We start from the raw sequence: 20559 nt of genomic DNA on the forward strand, positions 1-20559 counted from the left end.
AATGCCTCCTTGCCGTCTTTATGAGAAAGAAAAATAACATTTCTCGCGTTCCAACGCTCGCACAGAATCTGAAACCGCGCGAAGCATTGTCCAAGGCAGCCTTAAACATGACTTTATCTTCAATTCACTGGGTTGAATTGACCTACGGCGTCAAACAAAGAACAACACCGACAAACATATAACAGCTGAAATTCCACAAGGGGCACAATAAAAATACCAATTTCCATGATGAATTAAAAAAAAAAAAACGTTTCTCTTTTTTTTTTTGTTAGTCCCAAACAGGGGCAGCCATGGCCAGCAGGGTTGCCACAGTGTAATCTACCTTTGGGCGTTGGTATATTAATTCCATTTCCATATTCAGTGCCCTCCCCCCCCCCCCCCCCCCCCGTTCTCAGCCCTCTGCTCCGCTGGAGCAGCAGGCACAACGGAGGCCCAGGCAACTCCTAGGCCTGGGAATACCCCAGAGCCTGCGCACCGGCGCTACATAATTCTGGCCTGCCTCATTATTTAGCATGTCACCACTATTTTACATGTTAAAGCCCCTCCGTCGCCATCTAATTTATTATGAGAATATAGAATGGAGCGAGCTGGAATGGGGTCACTTGCATTCACACGGCACCGGAAAATAAATTCATATAAAGTCAGTCAAGTCAAGGTGAAACCCTGTGTCAGCAGGATGCATTTTGTCATCCTTTCGGAACAAGAGTGTTTGAAAGCAATAAGTCTTCCCCCCCCCCCCCCCTACATCATGATCAACTGTGTATCCACCACCATACCAGAGCTGTGTGTGCCGTATAACTGTACCACGCTGCCCTAATCTTTACTTTCACGCAATACACAAACTCAGGTTCCTGTCTGTGGAAGAAAGAAAGAAAGAAAAAAAAGGGCACAGTCCTGCCAGGAGTTGAATTGGCTTTGACGAGATTGGGCTGTAATTATTGCTGAGCGGCAACAATGAGGACAACAACAACAGAAGACTTAATCCGCCAGTGAGAGGACCCGATTCTGCATCCTGGTGACAGTGATTAGGCCTAATCTAGGGGTTTGGGTGTGTTCGTTTTGAGAAACGCACTTCTCAATGGCAGCGTGTTTTGTTTTGTGAGAGGTTTTATTTTTGTTTTGTTTTGGAGAGGGACTAAATATTACTTTGAAGTACAATGTGATCACCTTTTTTATACCTGGCATTAATATTAAAACATTTCAAATGCAGAATGTTCCTTTGATTTACACAAATAGTTTTTACTGGGAGTTGTTTTTGTTTTTTTTTGACACGCAGCAAATCTGGCAGGCTCGGGAATTGAACGCGTCACACTGAGCCTATGTGGTATGTACCTGGACCGGTAGCCCAATAGTAAAATTTTTTGTGATGTGCTATGATCATATACAGTATATTCTGTGCTTTAAGATGTTTCCTATGCATTAATGGGGATGACACAACATTCACACCATAGATGAATTAAAGGGCTTGTTCTTTAATGAGACTTTTGATTTGTTTATTTTAGTTGATATCAGACAGATAAAAAGAGAACTCCCCTTTTAACCCTTTTCAACCTACTTTGGGCATGTCTGAAAACTCTAAACGTCGACACATCTTTCGAACGGTTTCCAAATTCTAAAAAGTGGCGGATCTTAGCCTATCGGCAAGCGAGCTCGCAGATCGGCCATTTCCGCCATTTGGCGTACGACAAAGTATACAGTAGTTGATGATAAAAAATTAAAAAAATCATTTTTAACTCATTAGAGGTCTTAGGCATTGACACTAAGGCTTGCCCACCTGCCCCCGGCAGGTAAATAAAACCTTCGGGCAGGTTAAGTTTTTTTTTTGCTTTCAGGTTGCCCGACTGGGCAAGTGCTCATTTGAGAGGGGACGCAACCGTCTATAAACACAACACGAGATATCTGTCTAAACACCTGAACGTGGCCAGGGTCTTCTGGTCTGTGGAATGTAAAAAGTGTGAAACCATATTCAATCATAGCTATGTAGGTATTTGGATTTGGAGGCATTGAGGCATGACATTTCTCATAGCACAGCCCCAGAAAGTAAAGAAATAAGTGTTAAATTGAGCAGTAATTAAAATCTTACCAATCATTTTATAATGGACAATTTACTTTTCGGGGCAAGTGGGCATGACCTTCGGGCAAGTAGAACATGACCTGTACTTGCCCGACGGGCAAGTGCCACTTAGACCTTAGTGTCAACCCCTGGGTCTACGACGTGTCAACACGCCAAACTCTTTGATGTCTCTGTGTGCCCGTTGACGCGGTTCACGTGTTCTACAGTAAACTGCATTAATCTGTAGAGCTACTGTACCAGGCTACTGCGGTGACGAAAAACACTCCCATTTCCCGAAATGCAGCGTGAGATCACGTGACCACCGGGAAGTCTGTCTCCCTCGTTCACTTCAGTGTAACGCTGCTGCACAAACATGCATTTTTCTCCTAATCTAACTTTTAAACCACGTTCATGTTTAAAACGCGGCCTTCTCGTTATCCTATGTGTTAACCCATTTAGAACGCGTACACCTTATTGTGTATCATTATTTTATGCTTTAACTATTGAAAAATAGCAGATATACAAGCTCACAGCGCGCGAGCTTGTAGATCTGCTATTTTTGAAATATTGTGAAAATTAGAATTTTGACCCGATTCTATAAGCGTCTTTTGAATCCTTCTAAGATTTTTTGAAAAACCTGTGTTTCTGTGTCAGCAATCTGGCTAGACATCGTCAAAGAAAAGGTCCTTTTCACTTAACTGGAGCTCAGTTAGTCTGTTCTCTACGTGACTAACATGTCTGTGGTTCTCAAACCTTTTTGTGTGAAGGACCCCCAAAATTATATTTATTTGGCCACGGACCCCCATCTCAAAATATTTAGTTTCAGGGACCACCCAGAAGCAAAATTCGAGTTACAAACGTTCGTTTTGAAAAAATACATATAGTCAAAGATTTGCACACATTTTCACGACTTTTTTTCAAAAATAGCAGATCTACAAGCTCGCAGCGCGGCACTCGGTGCCGCGCTGTGAGCTTGTATATCTGCTATTTTTCCATCGGTTAAAGCATTCAATAATTCTAGGCCTAAAAAAAGATGCTACGAGAGAAGAAAAGCATCTACACATTTAGCGGACGGTGGTAATTTTCCTGTCACTATACTGTATATGTCCCGCCACCAGCAGCAGCCCCCGGACCCCCCAGCTGAGAGGCAGAGAGGGTGGAGTGGCAGCGGAGGGAGAAGGGGAGGCAGGAGAAAGGCCAGATGTCAGGGCGCTCCAGGAGGACGATTGCTAAGCGCTGTGAACATTTCTCAAAAACGATGTTTTGTGCCTCAAACATCTTGCTTACAGCAGCAGGGTCTGATCCAAGCATTATGTAGGAATACATCAGTAGCCCCCCCGGAACCCCTCCCCCCCCACACACACACACACACACACACACACCCCCTTCTCCACTCTCCACAGGCATAAAGACTCACGTCAGGGGCGTCACAAGGGGGGGGAGAAAGTGAGACTGAGTTACTAGGGCCCAAGGTGGAGGGACCTGTCTTTAGCTATTGAAAAATAGCAGATATACAAGCTCACAGCGCGGCTTCGAGCTTGTAGATCTGCTATTTTTGAAAAGTCGTGAAAATGTGTGCAAATCTTTGAATAGATGTATTTTTAAGCAAACATTTGTAACTCAAATTTTGCTTCTAGGGGGGTCCCTGGAACGAAATATTTTGAGATGGGGGTCCGTGGCCAAATACATATAATTTTGGGGGTCCTTGACGTGAAAATATTTGAGCACCACTGACATAGAAACATAGCTTTTTCAAAAAAACCTTAGAAGGATTTGAAATATTCACACACTGCATACATTTTCACGATTTTTCAAAAACAGCAGATCTACAAGCTCGCAGCGCGGCACTCGGTGCCGCGCTGTGAGCTTGTATATCTGCTATCTTTCAATAGTTAAAGCACAAAATGTGAGTGAATCCTTGTACCCAGGGCCCAGAATTTGGTGCGACACCCCTGACTCACGTACACGCACACAAACACACACACAGCCATGCAGGCATGCACAGGTAGGCAAATGTATATGTACAGACAAGCATGCACACACACACACACACGCATGTGCGCGCACACGCACGCACGCACATACATACACACGCACTCACGCACACACAAACACGCGCGCACACACACACAGCCACGCATGCATGTGTAGGTAAGCCAATGTATACGCACAAGCGAGCACACTCTCATGCAAACACACAAACACACGCACACACACACACACACACACACACCTTCTGGTAAACTGAGGCTCACTACCCGACCCCCCGTTCTACAGAAGTAAATTATCAAAACTGTGTTTGAAAGTGAATGAAGGGTGACTCCCCCCCACCCCCCCCCCCCCCCCCTCCTCTCTCTCTCTCTCTCCCTCTCTCTCCCCTTCCTGCTTTGACATCTCAGTTTTTTTTCTTTTTCTTTTTTCTTACTTGCCACCGTTTCTGGGCTAGGTGATAACTGCCGGTAATAGGATTAACATTGATTTCTTTTTGCAAGAACAGAGATGTGCCAGTTCCAGCTATTTATTGAACTGCCAAGCTTTGAACTATGAAAACTGACTGCAGAGGAAAAGACCTAATGCAGCATTTTAAAGAAAAGAAAAGCTTCTGTGCAATTCTTCTTTCTCTCCTTTCCTTTTTTTCCCCCTGTTATTCCTTCCTTCTCTGTCTCCCTTTTTCCTTTTTGTTGTCACGGGATAAAAGGGAAAATCGTCCCGCCTCTGTTCTAAGCTGTGGTAATGACTTTATTTATTTACTTTGTGAGCTGGGTTTTTTTTTTTTCCCCCTACACCCCCCACGCCCCACCCCCTCCCCCCCCACCCCCTCCACCCCCTCCACCTCCTCGCCAGTCAATATATTTATGATTTGATCTACAGTAGACTTTGTTATTGCGTTTGACTTCTCTCTCACCTTGAAATGAAGATCCATGGCACCCATTTTCTTTGACACGGCATTGTAACCGTCGGCTCCCAAACGCCGCCCTCCCTTTAGTCTCTGAACCTGGTGTATACAAGGACATTAATGGCACACAAACAGTTCACGTCGTTGCCAATGCACGCGGGCAGGTTCCATGTTTATTCCAGTTTAAAGAAAATGTAACAAAACAAAATCTATTAGCGCTAGGCATGGGACGATATGAAAATGTCATATCACAATTATTGTGAGAAAATAAATCGTGATTTACGATATTATCACGATAATCAAAATCCATTATCCTGGGGTGGAACATTTGCCAAAAAATAGCCGATCTACATGCTCACAACGCGTCACAAGACATTTCATAGAGAGTGAAAAAAAGACTGTATCAAGTCTATTGGTAAAAGTACCTTTTACCAATAGAGGGTTTAAAGTGGTACCGGATATGCAGCTCAGCAAATAAAAGGTGAATTGATCCCAGTGCATGACGGAGGACGATATCACGATAAATTACATTTCCACAATACGATTATCGTGAGTGTTTTTTATCACGATAAACGATAATATCGCGTATCGTCCCATCCCTAATTAGCACTAATAATCTTTTTTTTTTTTTTTTTGACACGTGCTTGTACGGCGCTGCTATTTTTGGTCATATGACAAAGTATAAATGAACCATTATTCCCTCAAATACATGATGTGGTGGTGGTAACACAAAAACAAGCCAACCAATGAAACCATCTCTCTTTTATTTCGATATTTTCCTGAATTCAGCTAAATAAGCTGCGAGGAGCGTCATGCAGCACTCCATCCTCTCTGTTATCTCTTGCTTAATTACCTCTGAATGGTTTCATTGATTATTGGCTGAACTATTAGATCCTAATTAAGAGAGGCCTGCATGTAAAAGCAGGCAGGTTGTGCTTGTTCTCTGGTTATTGACGTTCACTCATCTACGGTATAATTAGTGCCAGTTGTTCGCCGTGTTTACCGTCTTTGAATAAGGAATGAAAAGATATTTCTTATCCATTTTGGGTAGTGTGTATACACCACTATGGGGTTGGAAATCATCAGGTGGTGATATCCGCTCATTAGTTAATGCATTAATGTCAATTTAAAGTACAATAGAATCCCGCTAATCCAAACCCCTCTGGAATAGAAGTCATTTAGACAAGTGAGGCGACTGAAATACATGAATCACAAGCCAACTCAATAATATTAAGGCCAATATGTACATGTGCATGTATTTCAAAAATGCTTAGACTTTTTAACAGCATACTGTACATAAAGAAATGTATGCCGAATTTAGAGCAACTTCCGAACCCATTGCTAGAAGCTTAGATGCTACTGTTCGTACCATAGCACATGCCTTCATCTGTATTTATTTATGCTATAATCAGGGTATTCTATATTCATGTTTGAATGAAAAGAAAATCTACGATCAACCTCTATATCAAAATCTATATTATATTTATTACATGAGACATTAATGAAGGTCGTGTTGTGCTGTGTTGTGTGACATGTTGTTTTGTGTGTGTGTGTGTGTGTGTGACACCCCCAACCCCCCACCCACGCACACACACACGCGCGCACGTCTGTTACTATCAACTCCGCTGAAACAAGAAACAACTAACCCCGTCAATACAAACGCAGCCCCCACCCAAAGCAGACGCCTGTCAACCACCTAATGTCCCCTGACACAACACACAGTGAATTAGAATAGCAGAGAGAGAGAGAGGAGAGAGAGAGAGAGAGAGAGAGAGAGAGAGAGAGAGAGAGAGAGAGAGAGAGAGAGAGAGAGAGAGAGGTGTTGAGGGAGGGGAAGGGGAGGAGAGAGAGTGAGGGAAAGAACTCATCTGTGTCATAGCCTATCCCCTCGGGCAATCAATGAGAAGAAGAAAAAAAAACACACACAATCATTAGCAACTGGTGGTGCTTTGCTCCAGCAAATCGGCCGTTTGAGTGAAGATTTATGCAGACTCCTGACTGGAAATGATTTATTTATTTTAGCACAGGCTGTGAGATCATTAACCTCCGCCGCATCTCCGGGGAACGACATCTGCGGGCCCCCCACACCGTTCAGACAAAAGGCCCCCACGCGTCCTTTTGGCTTTGTGGCGCGGGCAGAGAGGGGCCCGCTGGAGATGGGGAGGGGCCGTCTGTGGGGCAGGACGAGCCCAGGCCTCTGGTGTGTGTGTGTGTGTGTGTGTGTGTGGCTATAGAGGAAGGAGGAACACTTAGTGGGATGTTTTGACTATGATCAGGCTCACTTGTTGGCAGTTCTTTTGACAAAAGGGGGACGGCCTCGGTTTGCAGCTAATGTCGCAAGAAAATGTATCCGTGTCAAAGTGTGACTTTGATCTTCAAATACTTGTGCATAGTTGCGCGCGCGCACACACACACACACACACACACACACACACACACACACACACACACACACACACACACACACACACACACACACACACACACACACACACACACACACACACACACACACACACACACCACACACACACACACACACACCTCTTCTCAAGTACAGTACATTCTTAGACAGGCCCACTTTTGATTGCATATTCCGGTTTCTATCCATTAACTGACAATTATCAAGTCCCTCAAATCAGACCAGATGCCGGTATAAGTCAGGATTACTGATCGAGTCGATGTGCAATGCATATTTTTCGCATGCTTTAATCTGAAAGAATTTGGAGAACATGGGGCCCCCTTGGTGCTCAAGACGTTGCAGATAGGTTGGTCTCCGGGCACCACCACAGTCCCTGGTGCTACATGTACATCAATACACTATTAATGACATGACCCACTATATTCATGTCCATCTAATTAGAAAAGTTGAGAAGGTCCTGTTAGCACGCCGATTCCGGGTGGCAGGAGAAATTAGAACGCTGAAGCAAAATGACAGCATCCATGTGAAATTAATCAGGACCTGAACTTAACCGGGTGCCATGGTGGCCCCATGCACCCCTTTTTAAGTATGTGTAATTGGACACTTATGTCAATCTCAAAGCTGCGGCAATGAGCATCTGTATTAACCCCTGGCACCTGAAGTGGGGTATAGTAGGCCACATTAATTAACCCATTTAGGCCTAGAAATGATTGACTGCTTTAACCAGTGAAAGAATAGCAGATATACAAGCTCACAGCGCAGCACCGAGTGCCGCGCTGCGAGCTTGTAGATCTGCTATTTTTGAAAAAAAGTCGTGAAAATGTGTGCAAATCTTTGAATATATGTATTTTCAAAGCGAACGTTTGTAACTCAAATTTTGCCTCTTGGGTGGTCCCTGGAACTAGATATTTTGAGATGGGGGTCCGTGGCCAAATACATGTCATTTTGGGGGTCCTTCACGTGAAAAGATTTGAGTACCACTGACATGGTAGTCTCTCAAGAACAGACTAACTGAGCTCCAGTTAAATGAAAAGGACCTTTTCTTTGACGATGGCTGGCCAGATTGTTGACATACAAACATCGTTTTTTCAAAAAATCTTAGAAGGATTCAAAAGACACTTATGTAATCGGGTCAAAAATCTTATTTTCACGATTTTTCAAAAATAGCAGATCTACAAGCTTGCAGCGCGGCACTCGGTGCCGCGCTGTGAGCTTGTATATCTGCTATTTTTCAATAGTTAAAGCATAAAATATTGCGTCATAATGTGTTCAGGCCTAAATGGCTTAAATTATTTCCTCCCTTTTTCCCTCTCCCTGGCCGGCGCTGTGATCTTTTAATTTCATTTGATTTCAGAATTATAATGATGGGAATCACAGAATCATTGGGACGCGGTGAGGGGATGCATACTGAGTGAGAGGGAGGTGCAGGTTCGTCAGTTCAGCGGTGGGACGGAGACGCTCCAACCTTATCAGGAAAACACTTGAGGGCACAACAAATCAACGTTTTATTGGTGGTAATAAACTTGAGCATCCAATTGGAGATGAAGAGTACAAATTTATGAGAAACGTTAACGCTGGCATAATTTCCTCCCCAGATGGTTAGATGCTTCTTCTTTTTTTTTAGCCTTACATCTCAATCACCATGCACGCTTTAACCGAAACATTTAATCTCCTTGGTCGTAAATATGCCAGGTGTGGAATGGATCCATTAGATATGAATCCATATGTCCATACAATTAACCTCCAAACCTTTGTCTCAAAAAGGTCTTTACACAAGTGTCCCTTTTTCACTTGGAATGTTCAAACCAAATAAATGCCACAGAAACGAAAACACAATAAAAACACAGAAATGTCCCCAAACAAAAGCAACCTATTTAATTTCTGAGCTTAGCTACAGTGCTTGTCATCATCTCTATAAAAGGACAGCTTAATAAAAAAAACAACAGCGGCACATCTACATAAACTGAGACATGCTTCAAAACCAAACAGCGGAAACAGTTTTCACAAACACAATAAATGAAGTTGGGGGGTGGGGGGGGGGGGGGGGGGGGGATATGTGAAATAACACAGAAAAAAGGGGGGCAGAGTGATTTTTTTGGCAGGGTGAGAAACAATATGGCGTGACCAGGGTAGAGGGGACCGGGGATAAACAAACAAACCTTGACAAGGGCAGCGGTGGAGAATCAGAGGTCTGCGGTGGGGTGTGCAGACAGCCCTGCTTGAGACGGGGGCTTGCCAAGTACCGGCCCTGAACTGCGGCACTCTGGTGCTGCCTGGCTGCGCTAAGCAGTGGCTGCCAGCGTGCGCTGATTTATCAGGGGGCCGACGCCAGCCGCCACCTCGCTCTCCCCGGGCGCCCTCCCTTTATAAAGAGCCTCCCTGACGGCTCTGATAGTGCAATCAGGGCTACGGCAGAGCCAAGGCAATTTCTCCTTCACTCTTTGATAACCCCGTGCCTTATTGAAAGCCAATAGCGATGGCAGCAACAACAACTCAATTGGAAAGAGTTGCTGTATTTTGAAGGGGGAAAAGGTTACGCCCTGACACAATGAGGGGGGAAGAGGAGTACGGGGATGTCTGTCTCACTTTGTGTGAAAGGCTTATTGTCCTCCGACAGGTGGCGTCGTTCCTAAGTGACCCTATAGTCCCTCAACTAGCCTGTCACTGGGTCAATGGAACTGGTGTTTAAAATAACCACAATGGCAATTCCATCATTAAAATTCTGTCAGGATGGCTCCAGTTCAAGTGGACTATTTTCCCAATGATGAGTGGAGAATAATTCATAATATTACACGTAGAAAAAAAAAAGAACATTACCTAAAACAAGCCAGGTTATGAAGGAAAAGAGAGCCATGTTAACTTGCTTCAGTATTATTTATATAATCCTTTGTTTTGAAATACCAAAAGCAACACAGATGTCCAAGTTAGATCGTATATTTCAGTCAAAGAAGCAACACCTTGTGACAAGGATGATGGGTCTGCTTAAATATGATAAATGATCAGGAAATATCGCTGGCGAGGGCTTGGAGAATGAAGAGGTTTCACAAAGAGCAGGAATGGGACAGAGAAGTTTCAGCCAGGGAGTGAAGTATAGTTTGGTTAGATGCTTCTTCTTTTTTTTTAGCCTTACATCTCAATCACCATCCACGCTTTAACCGAAACATTTAATCTCCTTGGTCGTAAACATGCCAGGTGTGGAATGGATCCATTAGATATGAATCCATATGTCCATACAATTAACCTCCAAACCTTTGTCTCAAAAAGGTCTTTACATAAGTGTCCCTTTTTCACTCGGAATGTTCAAACCAAATAATGCCGCAGAAACTAAAACACAATAAAAAACACAGAAATGTCCCCAAACAAAAGCAACCTATTTAATTTCTGAGCTTAGCTACAGTGCTTGTCATCATCTCTATAAAAGGACAGCTTAATAAAAAAAACAACAGCGGCACATCTACATAAACTGAGACATGCTTCAAAACCAAACAGCGGAAACAGTTTTCACAAACACAACACAATAAATGAAGTTGGGGGGTGGGGGGGGGTGGGATATGTGAAATAACACAGAAAAAAGTTCAAGTGGACTATTTTCCCAATGATGAGTGGAGAATAATTCATAATATTACACGTAGAAAAAAAAAGAACATTACCTAAAACAAGCCAGGTTATGAAGGAAAAGAGAGCCATGTTAACTTGCTTCAGTATTATTTATATAATCCTTTGTTTTGAAATACCAAAAGCAACACAGATGTCCAAGTTAGATCGTATATTTCAGTCAAAGAAGCAACACCTTGTGACAAGGATGATGGGTCTGCTTAAATATGATAAATGATCAGGAAATATCGCTGGCGAGGGCTTGGAGAATGAAGAGGTTTCACAAAGAGCAGGAATGGGACAGAGAAGTTTCAGCCAGGGAGTGAAGTATAGTTTTCAGGGTTGAGACTGCGTATAGGACAAAAGGGTGCAGAGGACAGGGAGGGTTCACAGGGTCAAGAAGTCACAAAGGATGGGAGTTTTGGATGGTGGGCACGTTCTGCAGACTGAAGAGGGTGAAAGGTTTCACACCATCAGGAGGTGGCAACGGTCAAACGTGTGTCGAGAGCTTCAAGGGAATCAAGTTGCCTAAGGGACAGATTTTATTCCAGCCGTTTTAACTAGAATCCTGGAGATTGGCCACAGCCTCACAAAGCCTTAGTACAGTGTCGAGTCCCAAATGATTTTGTGGGGTCCCCTGATGATTAGCATAATGTGCAACATTGTTTTGTCACTCAACAGTAAACAAACCAACATACAGTATAAGTGTATACAGGGTGTCTTCGTATTTTAAAAGTTTAATTAGAAATATTACTTTTAATCTAAGACCTTTTTGATACCAAATTGGCCAAATTGTCAAATATTACCAAAGAAAGAGGCCGAACTACAAGTATGCAGTGGTTGACACTAAGGTCTCAGAGGCACTTGCCCGTCAGGCAAGTACAGGTCATGTTCTACTTGCCCGAAAGTCATGCCCACTTGCCCGAAAAGTAAATTGTCCATTATAAAATGATATTTTAGGTAAGATTTGAATTACCTCTCAATTTAACACTTATTTCTTTACTTTCTGCATGGGGCTGTGCGCAAAAAAATTTGATACCTTCAAATCCAAATGCCTACATAGCTATGATTGAATATGGTTTCACACTTGTTACATTCCACTGACCAGAACACAGCACGCTGGCCACGTTCAGGTGTTTAGACAGATATCTGTTGTGTTGTGTTTATAGACGGTTGTTGTGTCCCCTCTCAAATGAGCACTTGCCCGGTCGCGCAACCTGAAAGCAAACTTCACCTGCCCGAAGGTTTTATTTACCTGCCAGGGGCAGGTGGGCAACCCTTAGTGTCAATGCCTGGTATGTGATCGATTTTAGGCCTTTATTGGCAAATGGCTGCACAAACTTTCAGGGAAGATGGGCAATGGTCCCTAGATTACCTGATTCGGGAATTGGCTATAACTGAGCAAAAGTCAGGTCGAACATTTTTGTTTTGTTTTTGTTTATTGCAATAACTTTGTCAAAGATTTCTTTCTGTTTTTATTTATCCATTTAAATGCTCATTGAATGGTAAATTGCTTTTCTACCACTTCTACTATATAAATGAAAGAAAACTCAGTTGTAACTTGCAAGGTTATACAACTAGTTAGTTATACAACTGCAACACAACATTGGGCGGGGTCCATGAGCCAACTCAAGGTTGTTGACTGATTTACCATTGTTTTAAGCATCCAGTATCTGAACATGTGACCACAAAAAGTGGTAGAAATTATGTTTTTTCAATACCACTGATGTTAAGCAACCTTGAAAGGTCAAAGTCACGGTCAGCATCAGTTTCTTAAAGTAGATGAATGCCACACAAACCAGGCTGACACCTAGGGTTTGTTCCGTTTAAATAGTTAGAGGAAAAATGTTTATTCGGTTTAAATGTGGGAACAGTGTTTGTTGTGCATGGCACTTGTTGTAATATGTGCAACTACCCACAATTTACATCATTTTAGGAGGCTGTGCAACAACCTTTTCATTGTTTACAAGCGAGGAGTGCTAGTGAGAGAAGTGAAGAGGAGAAATGATAAATAAGCTCATTGAATTTGCCAAACAATTGTGATGTATATTATGAACTGCCTGCTATAGTTTAGAGTAGTGACCCAGACATGCTAGCCTTACTCACTTGGACATGAACATTTAAGTATTGTGTTGCCAAAGTACAGCAGTAACATCCTGTATACATCCTTACTGGATATGTACTGTATATATATTAACACAATTAATGTTCTTTTAGAAAATGCCTAGATAAATTAATGGGAAATCAATGTTTGTTCAAGGCTATAGACAAAATAAATAAGATGCTCTGTTGCAGACTTTACATTCTTGCATTGCTGAACCCTATAACCGGTGGAATGTTCCATCATTATTGGATTTAACTTACTGTTCTGCCATCAAAACAGGCTATTCTATATTAATTCAATACTTGTTCAATGCCATAGCTCAAATACATGCACTACTCATAGGAAAACCTTCAGCTGTGTTTCTAATCAAACGTATCTATTTATGTAGCGTGTTTCATTGTGATGTATTATTAAATGGCACAGGCTTTTAGACTGCCTTGCACTGTCCATGGTGCTGATCTAATCCCTGTGAACTTCTGACCGCTGTCCATTAGTAGTGCTGAATGGAGACCTATTAAGTGTATCATGTTCCACTTCACAATTGCTAATGTGTGCTTAGTAGGGCATTCATGAATAGTGTTTTTTAGTATTCGAATTATTCAACCTCTAAGTATTCGAATAGTTGAATATTCGACAGGACTGGCCAAACTGTCAAATATTAAAGGTATATTCAGTGATTGTATTTCATTCAAATAAAAATATAATTGGTACATTTTCCATTCATTCTCCTCACTAGAATGTGTGCTGACCATATAAGGACTTCCACCATGGCCCGTGTTACGAGCATAGCTGGATTCGGTTTTCAGAGGTGGCCAGACAGTCCTCGACCAATCAGGGTAGAGTATGGTTGTAGTTATGTTATGATGTTCAGTTATGATGGTCAAAATACAAGTTTTGAGAACCACAGTCGCTCTGAATTAAGAACGTCTGCTAAATGCCTAGATTGTAAACTACTGAACTCATAAAATGCCACAGCCTCGTAGTAAATCAGTATCATACATATCCTTAAGCTGGAGACGTAGGCCTACCGATATTCAGTGATTGGGTCTAATGATCAAAACGAGAACATTATAATGGTGTAAAAAATCGATAAAAAACTAAACATTTCCACGTAAGGGACAAGATGAACACCGGCCACTTTCATTATCACTGAATACACCTTTAAGTAAGCAAGAGGCGAACATTGTGAAAATAGCCGACCTACATGCTCACAACGCCATCTGCTATTTTCACAATATTTATCTGCGGAACCGAGTCACATTAAATGTAATACCTACAATTCCAAGTGATTGTCAGGGTGGGGGTCCCCAGTTCAAATATGTTTATTTTGGGGGTCACAGCCTAAAAAGGTTTCAGAACCCCTGGTATAGAGCATTAACAAATTCATCCACCAGGGGCATTGACAACTCATTCTTATGCCTTCCTATCTAGCCAAGCTTTATAAACTATATATAAAAAAAAAAAAAAAAAAAAAAAAAAGAATAGAATAGTGACTTTGATATTTGAATATTCGAATATTTGGTGAATGCCCTAGTGCTTAGATTAGGTCCTGTCTCCGCTATTTGAACCAGACACATGGAATGGGACATATTGTTTCCGGTTCAAATCTGCAAAGCTACAAGGGAAAGTGAACAGGAACGAGGAACGGGTATGCCACCTTCCGGAAACCGGGGACTACACTTACAGTATATAATGTACTTTCTTTAGTGGAATAGTCACTACAACAGCAGCCTCTACTACAGTAGCTAACCCCTTTTCCTCCCTCCCTTAACCATTAGTTGTCTCCACCAGCCGAAGGCTGAGGGGAGAGTATGTTTTCCCCTCCGTCCGTCCGTCCGTCCGTCCGTGCGTCCGTCCGTCCGTGTGTCCGTCCGTGTGTCCTCGCAGTTTGTGTGCAGCTAATCTCAGTCGCCGTTGGCCCGGTCGCTGCCAAACTGAGCACACACACTCCCTGGATGCCAATCTAGAACCTCTGCCCCACATTTTTCAAATCAGCCTCATGGTGGCGCTATAACAGGCCGATTTGTGTGGCCTGGTGGAGACCTGTGCTCGGAAGAGCACTGCTTCTAGTTTGATCTATTTTCAACCTGGCGTCCCTATTTTGGGCATGCCATTATAGGCCAAAAAGGTCAGGTGGGTGGTGACCCAGCTGAACTTAAACACACCCACAGCAGCCTGTTGCTGGATTGTGAAAAGGGGAGGGGATGATTTTATGATGACATTAAATCAGTGTTTTTCAAATGGGCCTTTTGACTTGCATATTATAACCACACCTGGGGGTCTATTATTAGAGTAATGTTAACTCTATAGACGCACACACAAAACAGAAAAAGTACAAAACGATGGCATCACCTCTTTAAGGAAAGAAATCAAGTCTTAAATTAGCGTAGGCCTTGTTACTGTGAATGACTGTACTAACAGCTTTTTGAAGTACTGTAAGACAGATTGAATTCACCACAGATGTTCCTATCTGAACGATCATTCAGAATAATAGCAGTACCGTATATCGTCACTGACCTTGTATCTTCAAGTTTCAAATGTGTACGTTTTTTCACAAAGTAAAGCCCTGCTTCATCATACAAGGCCGTCGCACAAAGGTAGTGAAGACAGCAGATCTACAAGATCACAACGCCTCGCGGTGCGAGGCGTTGTGTGCTTGTAGATCGTCTGTTTTCACTAGTTTAGATCGTTTTTAAAATGATAAATACAAAACGAACGGTTTTGGACATACAAGGTTTCCACAACGACGACATGTAACCCCAAACAAAGTATTGCCTTTCAGGGACATAATGACAAGATCTGCAATAAAGGGATAAGGTAATCATTTGGCTTAGCCATCTGTTTGCGTTTACGGTCTTTAGTGGGGTCGTAGTAGCTAAGTGAAATGCAGACAAGGGGGACATTCAGAATTTGGGAACCAATCATAATATTCACTGAATGGCTAAGCGAATATTGAACATTTTACGAAGCTTCTGCCTGTACCCAGATTTAGTCTTAGGGCCCCAGCACAACAGCAATAGCCTGCATCAAATTTGTGTAGCATAACACAGACAATGTCATGCAACAGCAATGACAAGGTACCTACAGTACCTTTAATCTTCTTATTGTCTGTCAGACACTCTGAATGGACTCTAACTCGTTCTCCTGCTATACCATCAACATGTGGAACGCCCTTCCACAAGCCTTAAAGGAGAGCAAATCCCTAGCCTCCTTCAAAATTGGTATGAAATGTCACCTTCAGACAGCTGCTACCCGTGACTTGTAAATAGACTAAGCCCCCATGCACCCCCCCCTTTTCTTTTTTTCTGCCTTTGTATTTGATGTTATGCTTTTGAAACTGATATTATCCTAGATAAAGTACTATGTTCTATCCGTCTGTCTTTCAATGTTATATGAGATACTTAAAGTGTGGTTCCTGTGGAAATAAGCCTCGGCTTTCTAGGATCTCCTTTTAGTTGACCTTGTACCAGTGATTTGTACTGTCATGAAACTGTACTTTTTTCTATTGCAAACTTCTAATAAATTCTTCAATCAATCAATCAAACCCAAGGGGAAATGATTAAGATTCACCCATGGTAGCTTCTTGCATTTATTCTATCTGTCCTCTTCACAAAGCAAACGCATCATTGATTTCACCAGTTCATCTGAAAACAAATACATTTGGACAAAGTTAATATATATCACAAAAATAAACAAATAGTATCTCCCGGGATCCAGTGGCAGAAGAGAGCACAATACAATGTCACAGAGCAAAATATGTTAACTTGACTGCCACGACCCGAGATTCCCAAGCTATTCCCGATGTTCCAGGCCGCCACGCCCGAGATTCCAGAGATATTTATTTTATTTTATTAAAATAATCCAAAATCGGTCGCCGATCCGAGTACAGCAAGTGCCCAAAAAGTAGTAGACAAGAATTGTAAACACTGCTAGCTACCCTGCTGCTAGCTCTGCAACAGTACGATGGATTAAAGTGCCGTCTTTTGTTATCGGTCACGAACCGCACTGGTGCACGGATCTCACACGATCCGTGTGCACGATGGACACGCCACTACCACTTTAAAAGGTAAAGAAATCATAATGTGTGTTACTTTCACCCATTCATAAAAATTAAAGATGTCGCACAACTCATATAGCCACGATGCAAAAGATGAAGTTATTTATAAAGAAACCAACGTTTCGACCTCACAAGATCTTTTTTTCAGGGAATGACAAGAGCAAAAGTTTACTTCAGATATACAGGTGAGTTTCATTAGAGAGGTGTCCTCAAATCAGGGGCAATAAACCATAGGGGCAATAAATCATCAAACATTGACAAATGTATTACAAACTCCATGATGTACAAAAAACAATGTAAGGAACCAACCTGCTCATTGGGAGCAGTAAGGGGTTGTGTGTCTTGCTCAAGAACACTTTGACACAAACCCAAACTACAGACAGCCACTTTACCTCCTGAGAAACTAACTGCCAACCTAACAGAGTAGAGTGAGACACGTAGTAGATTGAATGTTATTGCCTACAAATTATGTTGAGGTTTTACATGTGATTAAACAGTCAAGCTGCTATGTTGCAGAACATGAGTAGTGGAGTACTTGAATCTGTCCTTAATAAAATAAAATAAAACTCAGAAGTAAAGAATACATTTTATTGTATTTTAATGTGCAGTGAACTAACTGTAGAAAATAACATAAATAACCTGAGACTATCATATTCATGTGACATTTCCTGTGGATCCTTTCATCAAAATGTTAGCCTTTTTTTGTGAAGTGCTGTTAAATAAAAGAGTGATATGGATTTTAAAGAGAACAAGAGCCAATAGCTAACTGGATTGTTGCCGTATCACACTTCATTTAAATCAATGGTTTGGATTCTTTACATGAACTTCTTCAGGTTAGTGGCACTCAATGGAGAAAGTTGCCTCACTTTCCCTCAAAATGAAGTCAAACAAGGAGGAATTCATCCTTCACTCAAGGCTCCTATGAAGAAGAGTAAAGGCAATAAAATTCCAGATACCCAGGAGATAGCGTGACATCAGTCGTCATGTTATCGTGGGCCTCCATCAAGTTACATAAACAGTTTTACAGCTTTCCAACCTAAATAATTCCACAGTGTGTTGATCATCTCTCCTAGCGGGTCCCAGCACTGATCCTCAGCGGTGCCGTCCAGGGACGTGCTGGCCATTGGGAAAAGCGGGACAACTCCCGAACGGCCGGTTCATTCCATTAGGAAAAAAATTAAAATAAAATGTCGGCCTTCGTTCCATTTTGGGGGCTGGGCAGCCAACAAAGTAAATCATCACTGTCGGGCAGAAACCTTGTATCTCCAAGTTTCAAATGTGTTAATTTTTTTTGCGAAGTGAAGCCCTGCTTCATCATACAAGGCCGTTGCACAAAAGTAGTGAAAACAGCCGATCTACAAGCACAAGCACAAGCACACAACGCCTCGCGGTGCGAGGCGTTGCGTGCTTGTAGATCGGCTGTTTTCACTAGTTTAAATAATTTTTAAAATGATAAATACAAAACAAACGGTTTTGGACATACAAGGTTTCACCCGACAACGACAAAATATAACTTATGTAATTGGCCCACTGGCTTGTCACTTGTCATGATCTGAAATGGCAAATCTTAGCAGCAGCGTTATAGAGAGATCTCTCTCTCTCTCTATAGCGTGCTATGAGGGCCTCTCCAACTCTTTTTTCCCGGGCTGAATCTGGGGCCCAGCACGTCCCTGGTGCCGTCTCTCTCTGAACCTGACCGTCCTGTGGTGGAGCAGCTGTTCCGCCGGTTTGATTCGACTCCAGGGGGGCCTCAAGGTCACAGCACAATGCAACTCTCAGGTGGAAATCCTAGGTCTTATCTGCCTGACCTTCAGGTCTGCTGATGCTACTGATTTCATAAATACTCCCAGTCCTTTGCTTCAACACGGTGCCATTGTTGGTTATTTCCACAAGCATCCTGATGAAACGATGCCATCGGATTGCCAGCCTAATCATAACGTACGGCGCTTAGGCCTGTGCAAAAAAATCGATTCACTATATTATCGTGATGTTAATGCTGGCGATTCAATTAATCGATTTTCAAAGTTCAGAATCGATTTTCCCGATTTTATTTATTTATTAAAAAAATAAAAAATAAAAATTGTTAAGGCGAAATTAACCTGAAGGTGAAATAACCACTTTCAGTCAGAGTAAGTACAGGTCCTAAAGGAACAGTTTTGGGTCATGAGGATGTCATGTTATGGCTAAAGCTAGCACAGTGCTGTAGGCCTGCAGCACAGCGATTTCTTTTTTTTTTTTTTTATGACTTTTGTGTTCTGTGTTTTCTGGCATCTTGACCAGGAACATGTTGTTGTAATGTTGTACCACTGGCACTTTGGCTGAAATAAATGTCAGAAAGATTGACTGACTTTATTTGGCTGCATTGATTTGAAGTACCCGTATTTTCTGGACTATAAGGCGCACTTAAAAGCCTTTAATTTTCTCAAAAAACTACAGTGCGCCTTATAGTCCAGTGCGCCTTATATATGGATCATTCATTGACATTGACATTCCCTTTAGCACAGCTCCATCTGTTGGATGCATAACGCAACGGTAGCATCTATTATGTGCGCCTTATAGTCAGGTGCGCCTTATATATGAAAACAGTTTGAAAATAGACCATTCATTGACAGTGCGCCTTATAGTCAGGTGCGCCTTATAGTCCAGAAAATACTGTATATGATTCAACTTTTAATGTTTTATATTGTTTAGAATTGTTTTAAAATGTTTCAATATAAAAAAGATGTAATTTTTGGGGAAAAATCGCAATAATCGTGATCCGAATCGCAAATCGCAGGAAAACGCAATAATCGTGATATAATCGAATCGTCACCCTATGAATCGAAATCGAATCGAATCGGGAAAAAGTGAATCGTCACAGGCCTAACAGGGCTATGGGGTAATTCAGACTAGCTAGGGACATCAATGTTTGCTTTATGCTCTGTAGTTTTTGTGCGCTGCAAAAAGAAAAGAAGCGATAACTGCTATTTTAAGCATGTGACACCATCGTACAATAGAGTATTAATCACGGTAAGAATGGTTTTGTCCTGTCACAAAACTTTTGTCTTGTCTTGTATCACCATGCTTTTCCATGCTTTTTTTTTTTGCCTCACTAGTGTGAGGTGTCTATGCCACAGCTAGTAACCAGTTATACTGTATATCCAGTTGGGCAAGGCAATGTTATTGTTCTTAGGGCTGACTCGATTATGACATGACGATTAATTGTCACTCAAATAATTGTGATTAACGATTTAATTGTGTTTTTGTAATTGACAAATACATTTCTGTTTGGCTTTTTGGCTTTGCACGTGGCAGATATGACACATAACCTAAATATACCAGTAAGACTCCCTAATCGGGAGATAAGCGACCGTCAGGTCGCAGCGTGATTTTAGCGCAAAATGTGTAGGAGCAGTGTCCAAAAATGTGTTTGAAAAAATCGGCCAGATGGTGG

The 20559-nt window shown here is 42.1% G+C and overlaps 1 long non-coding RNA gene across 1 annotated transcript in view; it reads right to left on the reverse strand.

Annotated features, from left to right (window-relative positions):
• LOC308291844 overlaps window positions 1–20559 on the reverse strand; it is a 174381-nt gene that overhangs the window by 61363 nt on the left and 92459 nt on the right. The window contains exon 3 of the long non-coding RNA XR_013962361.1: window positions 4959–5048. This is a non-coding gene — a long non-coding RNA (uncharacterized lncRNA). The remainder of the gene's footprint in view (window positions 1–4958; window positions 5049–20559) is intronic.

The sequence above is a fragment of the Nannobrachium achirus genome (assembly GCF_963921795.1).
Source record: "Nannobrachium achirus genome assembly, chromosome: 1".
Taxonomy (NCBI): Eukaryota; Metazoa; Chordata; class Actinopteri; order Myctophiformes; family Myctophidae; genus Nannobrachium; species Nannobrachium achirus.